The sequence below is a fragment of the Hetaerina americana genome, unplaced genomic scaffold (assembly GCF_022747635.1).
Source record: "Hetaerina americana unplaced genomic scaffold, ioHetAmer1.1.p SCAF_29, whole genome shotgun sequence".
NCBI classification, from domain to species: domain Eukaryota; kingdom Metazoa; phylum Arthropoda; class Insecta; order Odonata; family Calopterygidae; genus Hetaerina; species Hetaerina americana.
Window position 1 is genome coordinate 4,092,456 of NW_027286863.1, and position 17,361 is coordinate 4,109,816.

The following is a 17,361-nucleotide window of genomic DNA, read 5'->3' on the forward strand; positions in this document are numbered from 1 at the left end:
AGTGAGGAAAATTACCACGCGTAATTCAAATCAAAGGAGGCAAAAGGTGGATTTCATTTGGCCACCGAAGTAAAAAAAGGAATGAACCAAAAATTGGTGACCACGTCCCATCTATTTATTGCTATATTATAAAAAAAGGGGAGAGCAAAACAATTTACATTTAAGTATCATATTTTTCCGGAATATTTTTATGCTTTTTTGTATTCCTTCTTGAAAATTTTTCGCGGGTTTATTTCCATGCGACGAAATCCAAGCGTTTTCACACGATTTCTCATCGTCATTGTTGTGACCTAGGACTCAAATCTTTTATGACATACGAAGTATTTTGTTGCATGAAAGCGGCATATGTTACTAAAAAGCGGCAGAGCTTGGAAGAGAGGAAGTATTTAAATCAGGGTGATGTAGAAGACCACTAAGGACTAAATTGACTTAAGGTAAGGTAACATACACGAACACATCAAAGATAGAAGTGCAACCAACAAAATGGAAAATGTTGCAGCGAAGAAGGAGGAGAGGGGGGGAGAGGCACACAGTGCGACACGATATCCAGGGAAAATAATAGAAAGAGAAATGAGTCAGACTAATTGCATTCGTGGGGCGTTCCATTGTGCCTAGCCATGTCCCTAGCGTCGACAGGAGCGACCCCGTGGGAAGAGGTTGAACGCTCCGTCGCCGCTCACAAAGGCGCGCGGGAAAATGTTGGTGCTCAAACGACTGCACACGCACCTCGAACGTTAGCGCAAACATTTTTAAAAAGGCATACTTGTGATGTCACAGAATATATACTAATGCAAGGGTTCGTATTAAACTTATTGCCTTACCCCAATACCCATTCTTCTTTATTAGAATATTATTTGTGAGATTTTCTTATAAATGACTCCATTTCATGTAGTAATATATCGCCAACTACCTTAAACATACCGAGAGATAGTGAAAATTTCACTTACTCTAACATAATTAATCCCTAATTTATTCCATCAGTCCTCTTGGGATTATTTTCATTTCATTTCAACCTAGTCTGAGAACGTACTAAAATATCTTTGACCATTTTCCACACAGGATTGAAGGGATTTTTTGACACTTCGTTGACGTGTAATTGTCGATAATAATTGGCAGATAATGGTCATAATAAATCATCGGTGAATAAAAATCAATGAATATCAGGCAACGGTTGTGGATTCAGGAAAAATCGCCTTGTGTCCGCGAAGGCCAACGGCATGTTCCAAAAAGGGTTATATCGGTTGAGCGCGATGATTAAATCCTAATAAAATCCTGAAAATATATCTTAGCGAGCATGAAAGGTCAAGTTAGATTGCTATAAATGCCACCGAGTCGGTTCGAGTAGTGAGTAGGAAAATCTGGGTCAAGTTTGCGATGTCGCTGTTGACTGATCTGTTTTCCATATGACGTCAGATATCGCTCCACCATGTCAAAATTTAAAGCCGTTAAAGAAGATTACATAAAGTTTTGGCGAAAATTTTGAAATGGAGTGTCGCCAGGCCTAAGACTATCAACCTGCATCAGCCTCCAAAACACGGAGGAGAGTTAAAAATCGCATTCGATTGAAGGTAACCCAGGAGTTCCACCCGGCTTTGCGACTTAGCGATAATTACAAACAAGAATTACCTCTGCGCGCCAGACTTAATATTACGACAAATAAGGGCTTGTTTTCAAGAGTTGAAAGGAAAAAATCATGCTATTTCGGCTCTCACGGCCAATCTTCTTTTCATTAGTTTGGCCTCAAGTCGACACACTCAGGAAAAGGAAGGCTCTGATCCTTGAAAATCATATCCGCTCAGCTCCGCCGCGGTTCAGGGGTCATCTCTCTCCGCGACTCCTTCCCTTGGCGTCCTTCGTCTCCGATTGATTCACTTTCATCTTCATTCACTTCTCACTCCAATACGTCCCATCGTCTCCGCAAACCTTTTTGCGACTTCGCGTGAGGAGGAGACGGAGGGTTGGGAGCGGGGAGGGGCCTCGACCGAGTGGGACGCCAGGCCTCCCCGCCTCGCCTTGCCCACGGACTCGCCTTTGGAACTTCCGTTTACCAATCGGAATGGCGTCACTGCCGGCGATTGCATCTCTCACTCCCGTCTGTATCAAATAATTGAAAATTATTTATCGCGGTCTGGAGGATAAGAAATGAGTAATCGTTCCTCTTTCAAAATGAGCACCCATTTTATTTGATCGACGCACTTTGCTCTGTAGCCAGCGAAGCCAGTGGCAGTATACGATTCTTCCAAGATACTATGAACTACCTGGCTCATAGAAATCACTAGTACTTCAAACTAACTTCTGCAATAAATCCTCCCGAGCTAGAATAACCTTGTTACCTCGGCTAGGGTATTTTTCCTCCAGGGAGAAACAATAACTGCAATTCCAAAAGTAGCGAATTATGTAAAACGAAACTTCTGTTAACCAGAGTAAACGCATACAATCTTCGTGCTCATCCGCGTAACGTTTTTAGCCAACTATAAATCTAAAATTCTTCTGTATTTTGCATGTTCATACCCATGATTTCACACAATAAACTGCTACATTAGCTTAAATGCTATGGAATCAATGAGAAAATAATTAATTGGATTAGAGACTTCTTGTCAAACCGCAAACAAATTGTAGTCATAGATGGGTTGTGCTCAACGGAGAGAGATGTAACTTCGGGCGTCCCCCAGGGAAGTGTAATAGGGCCTCTTCTGTTCTTAATGTACATTAATGACTTAAGCACACACGTTAGTAGCAATCTGAGGTTATTTGCTGACGACACGGTGGTATACAGGGAAATAAGGAACCAACTAGATCGCGAGCTACTCCCTAGAGACTTAGACAATATCTCGGAATGGTGCAATAAATGGGGATTACCACTTAATATAGATAAATGCACAGTTTTGAAATTTTGGAACAAAGGAAGCGAGGAACAGGATATAAACTACGAAATAGGGGGTTCAGTACTGACTACGGCCAATCAAGTTAAATATTTGGGGGTTGTTCTAACACCGCGCCTTTCATGGGTAGCACATATCAGGACAATATGCGGATCAGCTTTAAAGAAACTTGGCTTCATAAAACGGGTGGTGGGGAAATGTAATGAAAAAGTTAAAGAGAGGTGTTATTTGGCTCTAGTTAGACCTCATTTGGAATTAGCCGCAAGCATTTGGGATCCTTGGGAGAAAATTTGGTAAAAAGAATTAGATAAAGTCCAGAGAAAATCCGCTAGATTCGTTAAAAATTGTCATGATAAGAACACAAGTGTGACAGGTCTCTTAGGGGAATTAGGCTGGGAACTACTTGAAGTACGAAGAGAACAATCGAGGCTTAGACTTTTAGAGAGGTTCAGAACAAACGAGTTTAACTATGACACTGAAGGAATTATAATGGCCCCACACTACTTAGGTAGATCAGACCACAAAGATAAAATAAGGGAGATAGATTCCAGTATACAGATAGGTACCCCCGAACAATGAGAAATCATAGTAGTAAGAAACCGAAGTCACTTTAGAAATATTGAAAACATTGAATTTACAAGTCGGAGCAAAGTTAAACACTGCAAAGCTGTTAGGTATACTTTCAGGTGCATGTGTATGTTAGTTGGTAGTTTGAGTGTTTTTTCGTGTGTGTGGGGTGTAAATGTTCTTGCATGAATGTATGGCATGTTTTTTGTGGATGTATGAATTTGTGGTTTTTGCATGTGGTTTTTTTTCTTTTCTAAATTACGGGTGGTGTCCTAACACCACCCCCCGCCACACGCCCTTGCGGCGGCTTGCGGGGTATTAATTAGATGTAGATGATTTTTGTTCTGACCCAAATAGTGCATCGTACGTGTTTTTCGATCATTTTATTGGTTAATATTTATTTATTTTATCTGATTTATGGTTTCTTAGATAAATTAGTTGAGCCATATTTGCAGGTTAGAAACGGAAGTAATCGTAGTTTCTTATTCATCAATATGGGTCCTATTCAATAAAATTGGGCAATCGTTTTGCTATAAAGAAAACATTTGCACAAAAAATCCGTGTTTATTTATTTTATTTCGTCTTAAAAGACGGCAGTTGAAATAATTGTTTTAACCATTATGTGAACGGTTCTGCAATCAGTTGCACAAAATTCTCCATTTCATTAACTTCTCCGGAACTGATCACAAGATGCTATGATTTCCTCGCTCAAATATCTTACGAAGTGCTTGTTGTTTTTCCGGGATCAACCAGAGGATTAATTTTCCTGATTACGTGAGTCTAATGTTTCTTATGTTTCAGTAGCACACAAATGACAGTAACCGTTGCCTTCCTAAAGGCATGGGAAAAATAGAAATAAGGATGTGAACCTGAGTTTTTTCTCTATCATTTAGCAATAAAGGTATTTGTTTTCGATTATGGAAGAAATAAAATCGCCAGAAACCTGGCGATCAGCAAAAATTATGCAAATAATTGATATTTGGTTAAAAAAATAACCAGAATGTGTGAGGCAATGTGATGACACGACCATCAAAATCTAACCGAATTCTAACGTGATATAAATCCCCACTCGTTGAATTTTCTTCGGATTTTATAAAGATAGTAATCCGGAATGGAATATAAGTATTAAATATTTAGGAACCAAAAACTGATTTAAGATCCAATATACATAATGATTGGACCACATGCTAACGGCCGACGAAAATAGAATCATAAAGTAAGAAAAATTAATATTGACTAATTGAAACTCCACTGCCATGGGTATATGGGTTCATCGGTATCAGTTATTCGAGTTAACAATAACAACTACATCTCAAGGTAAGCATTACTATGATGACTTGATGATTATGATGAAGGATGCAAAACCAGGTTAATGCCTGGAGAATCCGACATGTAATTCCTGGTAATGTCATTTCAAAATAAGTACGAATCAAAATACGCTCTTTTTGAGCCTAAGATTTTTAGAAGCATTTTAAGGGCCTTTGCGAAGCATTTTTTGGGTCTATATTCAGGAAACGGTAAGGCGTAGACTGAACTGACCAGGACTAGAATGCTTCCTTCATCTGCAGTGCGTCTGCACACGGTATAAAGTTGGCCTCTCGTCTAACAACCAAACTCCATCTTTAAAAACCCTTTTTCTTTTATTCTTCTGTACTCCCATAAAAGTTATTTGCTGAATATGTGTAGGGACGATCGCTGTTTACATTAGTGTACTCATGTAATATGCCATACAATGTGTTCATTTATTCGGCATGGAGACCACATCGGTTACACTCGGGGTCAGAAATCAGTTAATTAAACATGACAAATGGTCATACACACAAAACAGCCCTGGCACAACAACCTCCTAGCCTCGGTTCTTCGTGTTTTCTCATTGCCTGAGCTCGATGAATGATGGGTGCAAGCATGATTGAGTTAAAACATACTTGCACACATCATCATCACCAGTCATCAATCCCAAGACTGGTTCGACGCAGCTCTCCACTGAATTATTCCATCGGCTCTTAATTCTCATTTTTGACGTCGCTAATCAGCCACGAAATAATGTTTCAATGGTAATCACTCATGCCTCCCTGATTACCAATTCAAAGTCTTCCATCTTCCCTCTCGGCAAAATGCTCATGCAGTCGAACCGAGACAGGCATTTTCAAATGCCGACAGGGGGGCGCATGCTGGCATATGACCTGACTTATGACATGATTTTATGACTGACATATTCTGCTCGGCCAAATAATTATCATGCGAAATGATTATGATGATGCGGAATGACCTCAGCCGACAATAGAAGCATAAGTGGCGACGGCCATTTAAGCCCTTGTCCTCCACCGCGTGAAGCCCTAAAAATGCTCCCTTCTCCCGTCCCAGCGTTATGTGCCTAGGGTGAACCTTCCCAACTTTCTTTCTTCCCTTGCCCTAATCATCCGTGGTGAACTATTTCACCTTGGCCCCGCCCCCCTCGCCTCCCTCCCCCAGCATTCCCCACAGGGTGACTCGCTCTCTCCCTCCCCCCCCCCATTCTCGCCGCCCCTCCCCTTTCGCCCCACACCCTTCGCCCGCTCCACTAGTTTCCGCTCTCGCAGGACTTACCAGCGCTGACCGACAACGATGATTTTCCCCCTCGCGGCATTCGCATTCAGGATTTCGTGGAGAGAGGTCCGGTCGGCTGGCTCTCCAACCTTTCGTGCAAGGAAGGCATCTTTCCCCGCGTCTGCCTCTATTCCTCCACCCTCTCTCTTCTTCCGACCGCGCTAGGAATCTCGAACGCTCTTCCGACTCGTCTCCCTCACGAAACTTCTTCGCCGCTCACCTCAACGCGACTCGAGGCATCGGCCGGCGGGGAGACCCCTCTTGGAAGGCGGAGGAAGAAGCGCGTTGGAGAGCGCCTCCGGAACGAAGACAACAGAGGTGAGTTCCATCGATAATTTCAACGCCCGTCGGAGTCTCTGCGGAGGAGTTGAAATTCCCCCCGCACCTCTTCCCGTCGCTTCCGAGGGACAGAGACTAGTTGGCGGCAAATCGGTTGAGGAACACAAGTTGAGGTTTAGATACGTTATTTGGTTAGTCCGGGAATTGAACTCCGCATCTCCCGCTAGGGAGTTTTATCAAGCCGACGAGGTGAATTCCCGTGCTACGAAATGTATACTCTTCTTACTTATGTTGTTGCCCTCGGACAATCGAATCGACGTGAGGAGGATCCGGCAATGCAACTTAAGCGACACTGCAGTGGTATACGAGGAGTCTGGCGCTCGAATTCCGGTCATGTCAAATAAGAATTCATACAGAAATAACACCTTCCCGTAAAACACGAAATACCTTGCTTCAACGGGCGTTTGGGTCTATTGAGCTACAACGAGATGTACATTCTTCTACGGCTAATATTTTAGTTGTACCCGGCGACAACATTAGTCATGGCTCCGTGAGCTGAAATACGAGGAGTTTCTTTTTTCGTCCAATCGTAAAGGTGATATTTTAATGTATCCTTCATTGTGGCATTCCACCTCTGCGCGAATAACCGAGCAAAAAGTGCCATTGCGACGTCTCGTTTATTTTGTTGGCATTGTTCTCATATTTCTCGGCTTCATCGCCGGCTTCCCTCTCTTTCGAAATCATACAATTTCTGAAAGACCGCGAATTTCTCTCTCGGCAAGTTTAAAAGGGATGTTAGCTCTTTACTTCCGCCGTATTTCTTCTTTATTTACGTCGCTAAGAGTGCGATGGGATGGGGCCAGTGGGACAGGTAATGGAAAGCGACGTCAACAATGTTGCAAACCTGTGTTGCTTTGAATTGGCTGCTATTGGCATACGCGCGAGTTGGAAAATATTTCGTGATGGTGCAAATAATGATAACTGAAATTAATAATCAATAAATGCATCGTTAAGAAATTTTAGAGGCATACATTTAGGAATCACGACATTGTGCATACAAATAAGCTGCACTGTAACGAGGAATACGTCATATATTTAGGAGTAATCTCAGCCTTTAAACATATTCGGGGAACACGTGGAAGAAAAACCCGCGTGCCGGACTTGCTTTCAGCAGATATACTATCCGTGAATCTAATAGAAGTTAAGGGGATTTTTTAAGTATTACAATAGCTAGCGCACGTTCAGAATATGCGAAGAATATTTTAGACCCATCGGAAAGCGCTAATTTCGAGGAATTGAATATATTGCAGTAGTGTGCGAGTTCAAGATGTTTCAAAGATGTCTACGAGAAGAAAGTGACTTCGAAAGGGTTATCAGAGTGTAAGATGGAGCCCTTTCAATCACGACGAAATCAGATAAATTTAAACTTTTGGAAAGGTAAAGGGCACTTGAGTTCATCTCTGACATCGAAGGGGGAACTATTGGCACGCTTCGCTTTATATTATATCTGCACCCACTTTACATAGATACCCAGATATAATGAAAGAAACTCTCTCTCAAACTTTTAAGTTCTCTTTATTACTGCACACAATTCCTGAGAGAAACAGAACCAGAGGTAAATTTGTCAAAAAATTTGTTCCATGGACCAAATAAACCATGGTGACCAAACAGTTATTTTAACGAAAATATCATTTCATACAATTACAAAATGGTGGCCTAACACTTTCTGCCACACGTCCACGCGCTGGCTATCGGGGAGTGGTGTAGATGTTTGCAATGGATTTAATGCAAATTAATGCGGCGACTCAAAATCCTCATTCATTCATCGCAGAATCGTTTGGTGGGATTTGGCGGGGACTAACGCTAGCTGCTGGTTTCTTTAACGAGAGTATCTAATTATTTTATTATTCGATTAAAAGTCATCCGTTCTAATTCTAATCGCTGTTGTAGTGCCATACATTTAGACATCAGAGATACGGCATATTTTTATTGTACATAATACCTCCACCCCATGCCGTACACCTCGTAATAATCAGTAATCACATGCAGCACCGTATGATATCTCCATCGGTTATGTAGTGAGTCGCAAACACCACTTTTAGTAAATAAAATTATGATGTGCTCAGAACGGAATGCTGTTTGAGCTAATGATTTAAATGTGAGCACATGTTTCCGCGGATTTTTATCCATAGTCAAAGTGAAAGAATTATTAGTGAAAGAACTATTAGCGAAACAATTTTTCTTTTAATGGTAGGCAAGCGAAATATTCTTGGCATTTCGATTTACCTATGTACCCAGGTAACGTGAGTTAAGTGCGCAATGTAAGGTAAAAAGTTTCATCTATTTCAATGTCATTGAGCATGAATTATCAAGAGACACTGGGAACATTCGAGGAAAGAAATTTCCGTGGATTATTTATATCCTGCGCGCTAAGTTCCTATGCACTATCTTGGCTTGAAGGTAAAGCATTCAAATACTTGGAAAAAGCAAACGGACTCACCCCTAAAGAATAGAGATTTGAAATAGTCCGATGGCGAAATGGACATTTTCCCAAGAATTTAAAAAATGCAATTATTTAATGGCCACTCACCGACGCAAAGTGTCTTCGTTCAATGCCATAATACTCACTATAAATTCAACTAAGCAAACGGCTTGCAGCGGCATAAGCAAACAATGCGAAATTTCCAGGTTGGACATTTCCGGCACTTTGCAACTTCCTTCTTCACAGTTCTCCTTAGGTCTATTTACGTTTTGAGACGATACTTTGAGGAATAGATTTTGCTTCTCTTTTCAAAAGCGTATCTTGTGATGAAAGACTCGGGATTTATTATGCTAAGGCGGAGACCTGAATCCAAGTTCCATTGTGAATAAAAGTTAGACGTAATCGCATGGCTAAATACAAAGTCAATGCAACTCCTTGGTGAAATAGAATAGAATTCTTGGGTGAGTCGAAAGCACGCATGCAATGCTTATTCCAGCGAGTCACGGAAGATGACTCAAGGGACATAACAAGAAAAACTGCATTTTTCGATATTGGATGAGATAAGTGTTGTAATATGTGCGCTTTCTTTTTACGTTCCCCTGAACTTAAGATTGCAACAACTTTCAGTAATGTGAATACGTTCTTCTGCCCAAGATTAAGAAAAGAAGATCTACTCACCTCGAGATATTTATTTCCTTCGCAACCATTGAAAGCTAATATTCTGTTCACAAAATAGTACGTAAAATTCAAAATCATTGAACTTGCATCATTCAACTTTCTGTAACAATTATTGAGTAATTATTTTGAAATGAAAAATTCTGAAAGATTTCACCTAAATGTTTTGCTATTATGCCACTAAATAAAATGTGCGTAATAACTTGAAAAATAAATTAAATTCGTCTTAATTTATTAATTAAGTTTTTTTTTGGGGTATTCTCTTTGGAGAATGTACTTTCTTCACAGTCGTTCATGTTATTCCTACCTTTTAGGTCTCAGCATTTCAAAGAGATAACGCAGAATGGTTTGAAAGTCATTAAAATTATTTTTTCCCAATTAGAGCGGAATGCGTCTTGCTGCTAGTTGTATAAATGCCTTCCATGTTAGTTTTTCTACTAAGAATTAATAAACGCTCCCTCCAAGGAAATGTTACCAAACACAGTCAATCAAGTGCGAGTGTTGCTGAGCAGAGCAAGAGATAATAATATTGAACAGACGAGAGAGAAGCGATGATGGCAAAGCCAAATGATTTGGATGTAAATGTCCTGGGACCCATAGTGATCAGGTACCTACCACAGTTATTCCCGAATGCACTTTGCCGCCGCATGAGAATACATGCAGTAATGCCAAGAGTGGGTGCGAATTACTAGGATGTAAAATTAGGGAAACGAAAAAATAGAGCGCATGATTTTGTAATGCAATGTACTTATTCCTGGGATTCATTTCGGGTCTGACAGCACCAATCGCTTATCTTTTGCTAGCTTCGCTGCCACAACGCTTACATCTCATGATTTCAGTTTTTATGATAACTCCTACAAACACTTAAGTCAATGCAACTATTTCAGAGTGTAAAAATCATTCGCCTTCGCCGACCGGCGTGCGAAGGGACTCCGCCTCAAAAATATCGAAATAGCAGACTAATTCATTTTTCATACACTTAACCAGCATCCCCCGAAAGCTTTTGATGGCGGCAGGTTCAGACGGTTTATCCTTTCCGGCTCTTATATTGCAATGTCGTTGTGAACGGGTGGATTCTGGCTTCGCAATACACGGCATATTTCCGGTCGCTTTCTAACGCACGCGCGTTTCACAAACCCGGCGAAGACCACCGACAAGGTCCTTCAAAGACTTCAACCCGAGGGGCCTTCACTTAAACTTGAACACTTCCTTCGAGGGAAGACCGCCAATCCGTCCTTCTTCGGCGGCGTTGGGTTTACGGCCAATGACGCGCGCGTGTTTCACTGCCGGCCGCGGTCAGTCTGGGCTGTCGTCGCCTTCGGTCGTCAAATGGCCCTCCGCGTTTTTTCCTCGAGGTTGGCTGGTTTATCCTACATGGGAATGTCCGGTTGGCCGATGCATTGGCGCAACTCCCTTTGGAAAATGTAATGAGTTTGCAAAATAAATAGAGCCATGCAATTTGTATTTCATTAACTCCCCCCCCCCCCGTCGCGCACGCGTTTGAAGCCATTGCGACAGCGTCACTCTGGGTATGATCGGAGGGTGGGGGGACCGACCGTGAAATCCTGACGATCTGAAATGCAATCGCTAATTGCACATATTTCCTCGATTCCGTTAATTTTACTACATGCCGTCCGTAATGCCAACCAATGATTTACGGAAAACCCTCTATGTCAATACGTGGGTGGTATCGCAACGAATGATATTCCAAGCCGGACGCGGAAAAGCCAAGACTCGCTCAATCAGTCATGATAACGTCAGTTATGCAACTATGATGAATAAAAAAGGATCAGGTGAACAATTATTCATTCATTCTGTCGAGTTTCACTCCCCGGCAGCGTTCGCTGGAAACCAAGGAAGGACTGCAACGCTCGGCATTTTTGTTTTGTTTTCTCTTATATGTGCCTCGCCCCCACTTGCCGCGGAATTCTCGCCTCGACCGACGCTACTGTCTTTGAAACTAATTCCCCGCGGCATATCCACGGTAAGATCCCATCTGCCGCTCGGCAAGCAAGAGTCGCCCTTCCTCCGCGTCCCGTGCCACACTTCGAAAAAGATCCGAGAGGGAGCCAATCTGGGTAGCACTGGCCGACCCGTGCGCGCAGTTTCCCAACTGTTAACGAGGAGAAAATTGAACGAGGAAGCACGGGTGTGCTGACGAAGGGATGCTCATTTTTGGCTTGACGGAGGATCCTAAAAATAGACAAACGCAATTTGGAAAGCGAAAGTAATGAACACATAAAATAAACCAGACTCATCCATCTCTGTTATTGGTTGCCTGGACTAGAGCACATAAACTCATAGTGATGCTTGTAGCGGAGCAACTAGGTTGACGAGGGAACTCGTAAAAAATAATTGCCCCCCCTCTAGATAAGAAGCTCTGGAATAAGATTTGGGGATTCCCTAAAAACCTAATTAGTCTAGCAAATTGAAAAGCCAAACACCTAGTGGTTTTCTGAAGGAACGATTTTGAATCTTTTCAGTTACTTTGGCCTTAAAAAAAATAAGTAGCCTTTGAATTCACAGGTGTATAAACTGTGCTGAGGAAATAGGAGTGTTCCCTTTCCTGGCGATTTATGAAACGCCACCCCGAAGAAACATTTCCATGGAGCTCACCGCCGACGATAAGGACATGCAAACCATTTGTACACAACCCAACTCCATATTGACCGCGCCGTAGGTAAAGTGACAATATCTGCTAAAAATGAAAAAGGGAAAACACCATTTGTCTAATTGAAAGTGTTTACATGAAAACTCCCGACTATTCAGGCCTCCAACCAATATGAAGTACGAAAGCTAACTAGTGAGTTACCGGTAGAATTGGAACAAGTAAATTCTTGCATCGATTGTGGCTTAACTCGGCATGAAAAGTCGGCGACTTAAAGAACACTTCTTCCGAAGAATTTTTAATAAAAGTAAGAATTTTATAACTAGCCATGTAACCCGGATGCCATTATTAAACTATAACTCCTGCTGAATCAACATGTGATTGTTTCGCTCAGTGTTATAACTTGCTTTACGCGGGTAGCCTTGTCTTCCCCAGCGCTTCGATGCCTATTGGAAACTTTTTCAAAAGTGTAAAAGAATCCTCTTTGAAAACATCGATATGGATTAATCCCAGAGATGTTTCACAGTCATTTTAGCGGGCTCATAAAAATGTCTGGGCCAACTGATTACTTAAAATGGATAATTTATGCGATGATGCAATTGAATAAATAAATGTATTTGCTCATTACTGATCGAAAAACGTATTTTCATTCCCACTGATGATTTGCGCGTCAGCTATCGTGTAGGAGAGTAGTTAAATAGGGTAATTAAAGAATATCGACAGCCTAAAAAATAAGTGTATGTTTGCTCAAGCAATTTCGGTATGATGAGCCCATCGAAAGTAATGGAAATTGTTTCGGTTTGGTTGCTTGCATTGAATCATTTGTCGACCGCCGGAGTGTGGACACATTGCGCTGAACTTTGGATCACTCCAAGTTCATGATTACTGGTTTGATTGTTCAATTTTGGTGTCGTGAAAAACTCATAGCTGAACCCAGTACGAAATACTTTCTGACTTCTATGTGATTTATACGGAGTTCTTTGTTGTCCATGGAGAAAGAAATACGTAGACCTCCCGGCGAGATATGTGGCCATCGGGAGCTGTGGAACTTGGGACGAGATGAGCTCCGCCCTCTTTCAAAGCCGAGGTAAACTTTTATTGAAGGGCGGAAGTGCTTGAATCACTGAGCTCCAAAGCCTCTTGACTTCGAGATTAGCGGACAAAACTCGGCCGACACGAAACTCGAGTGGAGAAAGAGGAATGTTTGTTTTCTGAGAAACAGAAATTCACGGATGGCTGATCGCTAGCATGAAAAGGATTACGCAATGCACGGAGCCTACCTTTATTCTAACAGGAGAATTAATTTTGCTATTGCTGACGTGGGATCTCTTTAATGATCGTCGTGCCGCCTATCCATTGATTACTGCAAGCTCAACAGATAATATTAAACAATATGATTGTATAAACTTACTGTACATATATATTACAAGCATATTATAATTTGAAAAATAGACCACACATATATTATATTTCCTTTTACATTCCGCTGCCGAACTACAAGGGGAAAACGTGTCTGCGCTACATGGGAATGTTGAATGAGAATGGCATGAATCCTCGGTAGTTGATGTGACTGAACGTAAATTTAAAATGTTTACACTACGTTTTCCAATGATGGACGAAATTGGTGGGGAGCCAAAGAAATTTAAGCCAACGAGAATATTTATTAGCTCTTTGATGTGGAGTCTAACGCTGTATGACCTTAAATTCTGCTCTTTCTTTAAGAAAGAAGATGGTCGTCTTAGTTTTGGATTCGTAAGGCGAAGACAATAACCTGGGGAGTGAGGATTGCATCTCAGGAGTGTTAATTTTTGAGAAAAGAGAGGAAGTTGCTGGGGTGAATTCGGAGAAAGCCCAAAAATTAAATGGCGGCGATACTAAGAAGGAAGTGGTATTTCGGAGGCTTTGTCAGATGGAAGAATGTTAGTTGAGCGGACGGAAAGGAAAAGGTTAGAAACTTCGGGCGATATGAAATCGCGTAGAGTATGTGGTGGGTTGGAAATAATACGGGGAGAAGGGTATTTATGCCCCTGAGAAGTCTAGGCTATAATTTTAGATATAGCCGAGCACTAATTACTAGAATGAGTCTAGCATTGAATAATAGATCCTTTGGAAACGATTGGCATTACAGGTTTCGCGTATTTTGGCGTCACTCTAAAGTCTACTGTGAACCCGACCATACTTATGTCCCCAATGTGGTTCTTTCAAATTTCATTTCTTTCCGGATTCTGACTCTTCAATTACATAAGCTTCCCATTCAAAATCATTTATTTTAAAACTAATAATTCCACTTTTGTTATCCCACGCCGGGCCCGGAGCGCCAAAGTTTGAATGAAAAAAATTCTTTTCGTTTCCTGTGCAAAGATACGCTCACGTATCAGCTGATTACCCGCACGAGAAAAGAAGTCCGGAGAGGGATACCGACCAAGGAAAGCTGTGATCACGCCAACCGGTTTCATACAACGAGTTTTGGAGTGAAGCGCTCGTTTAAAAGAACTTTCTTTATTGCTTAACGGATATTTTTCACGGGCCAAAGACTGCAAAATTATTACACTGGCGTCTATTTGTTGCATAAGCAAATGATAAAAGAGTCATGGGTGACGGAAAGGAACGTAAATACGAGAAAGTGGCTAAAGGCTTGAACTTAAACTGGGAAGTGCCCGTCCCTCTCTCGGGAATGACGAAGGAACCTGATTGACCCGCCACGCACCTTGGGACTGGAAGAATCTGCTTCTGGGGTGAATATCTCAATTGATATAAACGAAAAAGCATCATTTTGTGTAAAATTCATTTCAAAAGGGTTTGATGGGTCTTCTTCATCGGCGAAAAGTGAGATTCAAATAGTAATTTTACAGGAAGTGGCAACCTTTCACAATATTGGAAGATATCAGTTCATGTTAAATAATCGTTAACAGATGCTAAATGAAGAATCGTTGCAATTGATTGGTTTTTACGATATTAAAAGTGGCCATAGTGTCAGTAAATGCTGTGCTATTTTAAATGTTGCGCATTACATTTGCAAATGATTGTACATCTTGGATTCATAATCAACCCATTAGAAAAATCTTTACGAGGGGTATTTTGATTTTTAATGCATTCTCAACTATACGGAATCTCGTGGCCACTATTCGAAATATTTACGGTCTATTTCAATATCCCGAGTCGATGTAGGACACAATTGGAATTCACTATGACGCCAAACCACTTACCTATTCGTAGGCAAATTTAACAATTTAGGAATCATTCGTTAATGCAGTTTCGGTTATTTTCGTCCCTAATTATACCCAAAGGTCCCCTCAGCCTGTGGAGAAATATCCCTTACTAAAGAGAATTACGACATATTTCGTGCGGTTAGTGGTAGTTATAAAAAATCCGAAGAGACCTTCGAAAATACGAAGCAACTGCACTAGTTAAATGATTTTTCTGTTTTCAACGTTCGCAGAAGAGATTCGATCAGTATGCGATACATGGCATCCTGAGTAGGCGAAATGCGGAGATAGAATTAAGATCACTAACGATATCAAACGTCACTCAAATCGATTGTGGATGAATGGAGAACACATTGAGCTGGACAGGCGCCATTATGAAATAGTCAGACCGATGGGGATCAGCACCGGACTCTCATTCGGAGAATGAAAAATCTTGGAGCGGAAAAAGAGGGCTTGAGGAAGCAAGAAATTATGCAATACAAATTTTAGTCAAACTGAATTACTATTCGTAGAGGAGCTAATTGTTACGTACTTAATATCAGGATTAACGAATCAAGTGACGGAAAAACAAATTCAGATCCGAAAAGCGCATGTCCCAGGATTGCGAATTCACACGCAATAGGTCGAAGATGGCTGCTTCAATTCCTGGGGCATTGACTTGGACAATAAATACTTACGACGCGAAAACTGTGCCTGGGAGAGTTTTCCCTCCGTATTTGTTGAGTTCATATATTTTTCACCGCAATCGACACTTCATAGTTGAGTTGTTTAAAGCTTAGTCACTGCCGTAGGTTTTAAAACAAAATAATATTGCCCTTTAAAAACAAATAAAATAAATAAACCCACACAATAATGTCAATTTTGATTTGCTTTGATAGAAAACCAAATCTGTTCATTTAAACGGAATTTTGTTCATGTGGCGTTAAACGAATTCAAAGAATTATTTCAGAAAAAGTGTACACAGAACTAGGAACGTGAACCGCAGAAATGTCTGTTTTTAAAGAAATAGTAGGAAATACAACTCGAGAGAGGGTTATGTATGAATCATCATAGATTTTTATGAAATGCCACCCATAACTGAACCAATAGGTAAAAGGAAAGATGATTAAAATCAGCATCTAGAAATACTGGAAGAAACACCAATTGTAAAGATAACAAGGGACGAGAAAGCTAGAGGAAAGAAAAGCTTAGGTTGAACGCCCAAGTGGCGGTCGGTCAGATGATCATATCGGATAAATGGCTATTGGCATCAGGTAGAGAAGGCGGGAATAAGATGACTAAATGCCCGAATATCCCGAGCTTGTCGCTGCAATATCCAATGCGATTCAAACGCTGCGATATGCAAAAACGCGCAAATGTGGTTGTCGAGGGAAGATGCGATCTGGTGGGATAGACGGACACGGAAGCTCGCCCGTTGACGCCTCGCGCGTCATCGAGATGTCGCGACGGCGGATGGAGGATCCAGAAGATGAGATGAGATCGAGTTACACCACGATACCAGTCTCTCACCTCCTCCACCCCTCCCACCCTCCAGAGCATGAAATCCAGGCAACTCAGAGGGAAATAATGATTGAGTGTGGCGTGGGGGAAAGTGAGAGCGAAGGAATTAATTACAAAAATAAATACGTAATCGCCCCGCGGGACATGGCGGAATGGACGTCGCGTTGCCGACGCTGCCGGTCAACCACGATGCCGGCCAACTCCGCCGCTCGGAGGGGTTTTGCGAGTTCCCCCCCCCCCACCTCACTTCCCGGAGCGAGGCTCTTTTTACGCGAGGTGAACACCGCGCGAGGGCCCCAGAGAAACCTGGCACCAATAGACAGGCGGTGGGGAAATGCAATGGAGAACATTTTATTGCCGAGCATAGTTAGATCGTACGGAAAATTACGCGTCGGAGAGAGCATTCATCGAAGAATTGAAGGCTAAATCTCAAACGAGATCTGCTACGCATGTAAATACTCGATCTAAGAAGAAAGCGAATGTTCATGGAGGGTCTAGGTATGAGAGTCCTTTAAACCAGGAAGAGAGCAAACTGGCACGAGACATTTCAGCAAGATGTGCATCTCGAATTATTCA

General features: G+C 41.7%; 1 protein-coding gene across 1 annotated transcript in view; it reads left to right on the forward strand.

Moving 5' to 3' along the window:
• Positions 1–6,063: 6,063 nt before the first annotated feature.
• LOC139689920 (clavesin-2-like) overlaps positions 6,064–17,361 on the forward strand; it is a 109,285-nt gene continuing 97,987 nt past the window's right edge. The window contains exon 1 of the mRNA XM_071587047.1: positions 6,064–6,353. The gene's annotated coding sequence lies outside the window, so the exon portion shown is untranslated. The remainder of the gene's footprint in view (positions 6,354–17,361) is intronic.